The sequence below is a fragment of the Neopelma chrysocephalum genome, unplaced genomic scaffold (assembly GCF_003984885.1).
Source record: "Neopelma chrysocephalum unplaced genomic scaffold, ASM398488v2 Primary Assembly neopelma1_23, whole genome shotgun sequence".
Lineage (NCBI taxonomy): Eukaryota > Metazoa > Chordata > Aves > Passeriformes > Pipridae > Neopelma > Neopelma chrysocephalum.
This window is the reverse complement of record NW_020897691.1, coordinates 31,932,513-31,940,499: the sequence shown is the minus strand read 5'-3', so window position 1 is coordinate 31,940,499 and position 7,987 is coordinate 31,932,513. Positions and strand designations below refer to the sequence as shown.

General features: G+C 42.9%; 1 protein-coding gene across 1 annotated transcript in view; it reads left to right on the top strand.

Annotated features, from left to right (window-relative positions):
* Window positions 1–5,255, top strand: part of VGLL2 (vestigial like family member 2) — a 20,402-nt gene extending 15,147 nt beyond the window's left edge. The window contains exon 5 of the transcript XR_003535731.1: window positions 5,245–5,255. The gene's annotated coding sequence lies outside the window, so the exon portion shown is untranslated. The remainder of the gene's footprint in view (window positions 1–5,244) is intronic.
* The last annotated feature ends 2,732 nt before the right edge of the window (window positions 5,256–7,987 follow it).

Sequence of the window (7,987 nt, the reverse complement as noted above, 5' to 3'; positions counted from 1 at the left end):
AAAGAAAAGAAAAGAAAAGAAAAGAAAAGAAAAGAAAAGAAAAGAAAAGAAAAGAAAAGAAAAGAAAAGAAAAGAAAAGAAAAGAAAAGAAAAGGCTTGGAACTACAGCTTTGGGAACCAGATTCTTAATTAATTCCCAGCATGGTAACACTTATCTAAACTGACTGTACTGACAAGTGGCTCAGTATGAACTGTTCATGTCCATCTCTAATCATAAAGGAGGAGCTGCCTTTGCAGTGCACCTTCTACTGCCTCCTTAGCCAGGCATAATTGATGAATAATGTGCATCAAGCCCATGAGTGCAATTTGTAGCAGAGAGGTACCAGGGTGGGTGCCACGTCCCCATCCTCCTGCCTTTACCCTCTCTGTATCAGGTCCTACAAAAGAAAGGGAAGGTGCTGGACAAGCCTGTGCAGGAGTGCAGGTATGCAGGAGTGCAGGAGTACAGGGGTGCTGTGCAGGGTGCAGGGGTGCAGCGTGCAGGTGTGCATGCCCCTGGGACTGACTCTCATGTGTAGGCACTTCCATTTGCTATGCTCAGCTGCAGCCCACAAAAGTACAGTCGGGCCGAGGACTGGAGTATTTCTTTAGGTATGTGTCAGTTGCTTATTCATTCATGTTAAAGACAGGATAAACACTCGACAGGAGTGCTGTCTCATTAGGAGATGTAATACCACACTGAACATTATTGAGTGTGCTCCATCTCCCCGTCTCCCTGCTGCATGGCACATTTCCTTCTGCCCTATCTGGCCCAGGTACAGATGCAAGATGCCTTCCTTCTTCATCACGCTTCCCCAGCTTCTTTGCTTCTTCTCTCCTTGACTTCTGGCCCCAGCCCTGACTGTGCATCTCATCCTGTCTCTGTTCTCCTGCCTCACCCACTCTCTCATGTTCTGCACTTAGTACTCTGGCCCCACACTCCAGCAGCAAGGAGCAAAGAAACAGCATTAGGAGGGACACAAACTTCCCAATGTTATTTGCATGGAATTGGTCTTTACATAATAAACAGAACTGGCCAAACACAGACCTTCTCAGGAATAGCCAGCACATTGGTCTCAATCCTGCATCATTCCTCTTTGACAGGAACCAAGCCCTAACCCCTAATCCCTGATCCAGTGGAACAACCGCTTTTTCCAGAAGCTGAGTCTTAAAGAACTGCAACAGCCCCAGTTGTACACAGACACAAATGATTATTCGCTCTTGACAGACCTGCACAGCTCCCTCCTTGTATTTAACTACAGTCCAAGTGAGCTGGATCAGGAAAGAGACACTTGATAGCTGCTGTTTCCGTGGTTTAAATATTTGTGAAGTTAGCGCATAATCTGAAAGCAGAAGCTAATAAATTATAGGGTGCTAATTGGGGCCGGAGTGGAGCTGTCAATCATATTATCCTAAACATGCAGAGACCCTCATAACCTAAAAAGGCAAGAAAGCCTCCAGGAACAGCTCCCAGTTGTCACTAGCCATGACCTCCACTTCACTGAGAGCCCTGAGTGTCAAGGTAGAAAGTTTATTCAGCTAAGAAAATGCAAACCCTGTGTTTAAGAGGGCACTTGTATTTGATTTTGTTTACCCTCTTTGGTTGTGTATTTCCAAGGCCACTTTATTATTTTGCTTTGACACTTACCAGTCTTGCAATTTAAAAAAAGACGTGTAGATCAGAGAAGAATTTGCAATTTTTCTTCTACATAGTCCTTAGAGTAACTGTCAAAAGTTTTTATTTACAGTCCAACCTCATTGCATATAGGCTTGGTTCTTTAAAGCCATCTTATTGCTCATGTATCTTTTATTGCTTTTCATTTCTCAGAAACATATATTCTACTTTGGAGTTGCAGGACTCTGTGATCTGAGCCAAAGCCCAACTGACCAAACACGGCAATAAAAGGGCATTTGCAGCTCTAGTCACTTTGTCAACACTTTATCTTATATTGCTTCCATCAAGATCAAATATTTTACTCATAATATAAAATTGAATTAAAAAATGCTAGAGAGGTTTTAGTAAAAATTTCCCCAGAAATTCATGTCTATATAGAGAGGTAGGCATTCCAGAAAGAACTCCTTGAAGAAAAGATCTGAATGAAGCAGATCACCTTGAGTGCCATCACATGGCATGTGCAGGACAACCAGAGGATCAGGCTCAGGTAGCGTGGGTTTACAAAAGGCAGGTCCTGCTTGACAACCCGATCTCCTTCTATGGCAATATGTCCCACTTAGTGGATGAGGGAAAAGCAGTAGCTGTTGTCTACCTGGACTTTAGTAAAGCCTTTGACACAGTTTTCCACAGCATTATCCTGGACAATCTGGCTTCTCACAGCTTGAATGGGTGCTCTGTTCACTAGGTAAAAAACTGGCTGGGTGGCTGGAACCACAGTGTGGCAGTGAACGGTCCACATCAAACTGGCAGCCAGTCACCAGTGATGTTCCCCAGGCTTCAGCCTGGAGCCAGCCCTGTTTAACATCTTTATCAATGATGTGGATGAGGGGATTGAGCTCTTCCTCAGTCAGTTTGCAGACGACACCAAGTTGGGTGGGAGTGTTGATCTGCTGGAAGGCAGGAAGGCTCTGCAGAAGGATCCAGAAAGGCTGGATCAGTGGGCCAAGGCCAATGGTATGAGGTGCTGGTCGACAGCATGTGTCCAATCTTAATGATTCTGTGATTTTGCGGAGGGCATCAGAACTGGTGAAATGTCTGGAGCAGAAGTTTTTGAGCAGCAGCTGGGGGAACTCAGGTTGTTTAGCCTGGAGAAAAGGAGGCTCAAGAAGAACCTGATCACTCTCTACAACTACCTGAAAGGAAGTTGCAAAAATATGGGAGTCAAACTCTTCTCCCAAGTAACGAGTTACAGGATGAGAGGAAACAGCCACAAGTTGCACCAGAGGAGGTTTAGATTAGATTTTAGGGAAAATTTCTCTCAAAAAGGGTTGTCAAGCATTGGAACAGGCTTCCCAGGAAAGTGATGGAGTCACCATCCCTGGAGGTATTTAAAAGATGTGTAGATGTGTGACTTAGGGACATGGTTTAGTGGTGGACTTGGCAGTGCTGGGTTAATGGTTGGACTCAACGATCTTGGAAGTCTTTTTCGACCTAAATGATTCTATTCTTTTCTATTCCAAAAAGAAAATACAGCTATGTCAACAGTGTTGCAAAGGGATTAATAATCAAACAGAGAGTGGCTATTTTACCATTCTGTTCTTGCTGTAAAAGATAGAAGGCAGTGATGAATGTCCTGCAAATGGAAGATGTCACACAAAGAAGTTAACACATTATAATAAAGGTTATTTTATACAGCAGTATCAGTCATGTCAGTGGCAATAATGACAATATTTTGGTATCTTCATTTGGCTTTGATAACCTGCATTTCTGCTTATTTTTTAGAGTTAAAACATAATGTCAGTTAGAGTTGCCAAGCGTCATTATAAATAGAGCCATGATCATTTAAAAAAGCCACCTGATATGGAAGCTCCTGCAACTCACTTCAGAGTGTGTGTGTAACAAAAATTTTCAAGAATGAATTAAAAGAAATGAAGGTGAATTAGAACTTTTCAATCATTAACAGACCTGCCAGGGCTATGTTACAGATATTCTTTTCTGTAACACCTATTTTCAGGTCTGTTATAGCTGAATTAATATCAGCTTTGTGTAGAAAGAGGTAAATTTGAATTTAGAACAAAGTTTGCTCTCACAGTTATTATTAAAATGCGTAGTCCTAAACCTGACTTACAGAGGATCAATTTCACCCAGTTATCTTCAGTAAAGCCACAACTGAGGACTCAAACCATCACAGACAGCATGCCACAGATGTCAAGAAAAATTAAAGGAGGAAATAACCTGGAGCCATTAGTCAAGTCAAAGAGATGGTAAAACTTTCCCTGCTGAAAAACAGCCATGGGAAGCAAGGGTACAGTGACACTGCTGTAAGGATTTTTGTGTACTTCTACACAAGCGGTGAAGGAACCAAATTTTGAGGGCCCTTGTGATCTAGAGGATGTTACTAATCTCTGTTATATAGGGTACCAGGAAATCTGAGGAAAACCAAGTTTAGGTTCAACCCTGGGCCCTGGCTTGAGATTCTCAGATAAGTTAAGCTGAGGCGAACTTAGTTCTTGCCTTTCTTGTTCTCACTACTTAGTTTCTGCAGGTAATAGATTAATAGAAAAAACTTGTGTTAGCAGTGTAGCTGCACAACCTTTTGCCCTTCTGATGGTCATTTTTAAGTTTCTGAAATGTTGCGATCATGCCATTGAATGACTGACAATAATGTCTCCCAGAGAAGATGAGACCTGAATGTAAAATATAAAAAGACAAAGAAACCATCTGGAAGACTCAAATTTATCAGTCCAATGTGATACAAGCAATCATATCTTTTGCCTTTCATATCTCAACAAATCATCTTTTCAAGCTGTATCAGTTTTCCCTTCAGAGCTCTCAACAGCCATGTTTCTATTGCTCATGTTGAACTGCTGAGCACTTCCTCTATGGCACATGGGGATGAGTGAGTGAATCCCAATAAAGCCTGGCTTATCTGTCAGCAGCAGATACACACACAGACTTTCTGTAATTTTATCTTTGATCCAGTAAGGACTCAATATTTTTGTCATAAAACATTTTTTTTCCTTTGTAGGGTCTTGATCATGGTCCCAAATGGAAAGCATGAGGTACACATATTTTGGATAGATCTGGTCATCAGTATGTGACTGATGACCAGCCGAAAAGCCCCTCCAAGCAACCCTGAAAAACAGAAGTGCACTGACTGTTGGGTGTTACCACCTGCTGTAGACCAAGGGACATGAAGATAGAAGACGTAGAATTGATGCCACTGAAAATGCTGCCTTAGTAAAGAAGTAGCATCTGCCCTCACATTTACAAAATAATTTACAAATATTAGTTAATCACCACAGCATTTGTGTGAGGTTGTAGTAAATACTAATCATAGGTAGAAGCAGAATATTTTTCATCTGTTCATATGAATGTCAAGTCTGCAGTTGCAGGACTAAATAATCCCACTAAAGACACACAATATGTCCATGTCTGTCCAAGCACAGCTCAGAGCTCAGCCATTGTCATTTGAGAGCCCAGCACTCATGGGTTGTGTGTGTGGTATCATGTGTGCAGCATGCTTACCATTGCGGCTCAGTGATCTCCCCAATTGCCTGTGCTGGCATCAAGGAAAATAGAAGAACCTGAGACAGTAACTGGCTGTGGCCCAGAGACTCACCTGGGGCATCCCCTGATCAGCACTTGAGAGCACACATCTCCTCTTCCCTGGCAGGTTAGAGACTGTGCTGGGTTGGAGTTTATTTTCTTCATAGCAGCTTGCCTTGTGTTGTGTTTTAAGTTTGCAACCAAAACAATACTAATAACAGAGTAATATTTTAGTTCTTGCTGAAAAGTGCCTGTATAAAGTCAAAGCCTTCTCTATTTCACACTGCACTCCTTCCCCGGTGAATAGACTGAGGGTGCACAAGAGTTTGGGAGGGGACACAACCAGCCAAATACTTTGAATTAACCAAAGAGGTATTTCATGCCATATAGTGTGGTGCTCAGCAATAAAATGAAGAGGAGAAGACTTAAGGAAATTAGCCATCTTTTGTTCAGGAACTGGCTGGGCATAGGTCTACCTGTCTCAGGCCAAATCTAAGGTAAAGACTTGGAGGCATTTCCCTACTGCTCTACACCAACTTAGCTTAATGTATTTAACTGATTTACAGCAGCTGAAGTTTGGGTTCATGTGCCTTATACTAACCTGAGAATGATGCTTTTGTTCAGAATGTTTTGGAATGGCTGACCCTTGTTCATTTATGATTCAAAGTTCAGACATCACTTTCTGGTTACTGTAGCTCTTGCAGAGGGAATCTTCCTAGGACAGATATCTCCTCTTATTTAGGAGGCTTCCTCTGACTTACAAGGGAATATAGAAAGATTTTCTCTTACTACATGGACATCACAACCTAGACTCAGTCTCACTGTACACCTTAAAGGAAGTAACTAAGAATGCAAGTTATTGCCTTTATACTCGAAGACGAGTTCTCTCAGAAGTGCAGTCACAACAACTGCTTCACTTGTACCCTTATCTTACATACAGCCTTTCTGATGTGTCAGGATTCTTTTCTCCTCTAAACACATATTTCTTTTAAATGACATTACTACCCTTAAACCCATATATACTTACTTAAAACCTATAACCTTGAAAGTCAAGACACTTGAACTCAAGGATTTCTTGACTCTCTTCCTTGATCTGCCACAGGAGGAGGTACTAACAGTCAGAGACAAACACGGGCCAGGTATTATCCATTTCCCTGCTGTAGTGGGTTTCTGTGGTTGGGTTTTAGTAGCGGTGGGGGGGCTACAGGGTTGGTTTCTGTTAAAAGCTACTAGAAGCTTCACCTGTCTGGTGGAGTCAATACTGGCTGGCTCCAGGATGGGCTTCCTGCTGCTGACCAAGGCTGAGCCAAACAGGAGTGATAGTAACACCTCTGTGATAACATATTTAAGAACAGAAAGTTATTGTGTGGTGAAAAATTCCAGCCAGGGAAGAGCAGAGTGAGAATATGTGAACAACAATGCAGACACCAAGGTCAGTGCAGAAGGAGGGGGTGCTCCAGGCACCAGAGCTAAGGCCCCTGCAGCCCGTGGTGCAGACCATGGTGTTGCAACTGTGCCCCTGCAGCCCATGGAGGACCATCAGGGTGCAGAGACCCACCTGCAGCCCATGAAGAAGCCCATGCTGGAGCAGGTGGATATCCAAAGGAGGCTGTGACCCTGTGGGAGGCCCAAGATGGAGCAGGGTCCTGCTGAGGACCTGCAACCCATGGAGAAAGAAGCCCATGGTGGAGTAGGTTTTTCCCAGGTAGGACTTGTGGCCATTGTGAGGAACCCACACTGGTACAGCTCATTCATGAAGGACTGTACCCCATGGAGGAGTGACCCATGGGACAGCTGTTTGGGAAGAACTGTTGCCTGTGGGATGGACTCACACCAGAGAGGTCTGTGAAGGACTGTCACCAGTAGAAAGGACCCCACGGGAGCAGGGGAAGGACTCCTCTTCCAGAGCAGTAGCAGAAACAACAGCTGATCCTAACCTGCATTCCCCATCTCCCTGCACTGCTGGGGGAGGAGGAGGTAGAGTTTGGAAGGAAAGAAGGAGGGGTGGGGGGAAGGTGTCTTCAAGATTATTTTACTTTTCGCTCTTTTGCTCTGAATCAAATTCAACCTTACTATAACTCAGTAGAAAAGTTGCATTTGCATACTTACTTCTTTAAGGCAAGAAAATGAGAGAGGGACAATGGAGTTATCACCGGTGCATGAGCAGGGCCATGCTCATGATCACACTGTATCACTGATCATGACTCAGTTATGAGGAAGGTTAGGTATTGTGTCTTCCACTGAATTCAGCAAGTTATAGATCAGGATCCTTAGATTTGGATTGATAAATTTGGGGTTTATCCAGTCCAATACATTTTTCATACTATGCACCAAAGACATAGGTCACTGGCCAATATCCTTAGATTTCACTTATTAGCAGTGTATTATTAGACTTGACACTTTCTTTCTCATCATGATGTGGTAAATCCTTCACTAAAACTAGCCTCGTCTTGTAACACTTACAAGATGTGAACAAAACAAAAATTTTCTTTCTGTACCAGTTTGGATATTTGTCACTACACCTGAAGGACATTACTCCTGACTGCTGTCTGTTACCAATGCTCACCTTGCCCACTAACCCAGTTTACATGTTAGTTAGGCTCTTCCATGATCCTTTTCCAATGCAGACCTACACAAAACTGAATCAACTTGGGATGTCACACCACATGTACTCGTGAGGACTGTGAAAGATGTTACCTAGACAAAATTTTAGCAGGATTGAAGGTTTTTCCTGCTAAAAAAAAAGATATCAAATGAAGTCCCATTGTTTTCCCAAACCTTTGTTTGGCTTGCTGACTGATCAGTCTTCATTAGTTAAGTGAAATTACACACACATGTGAAGAC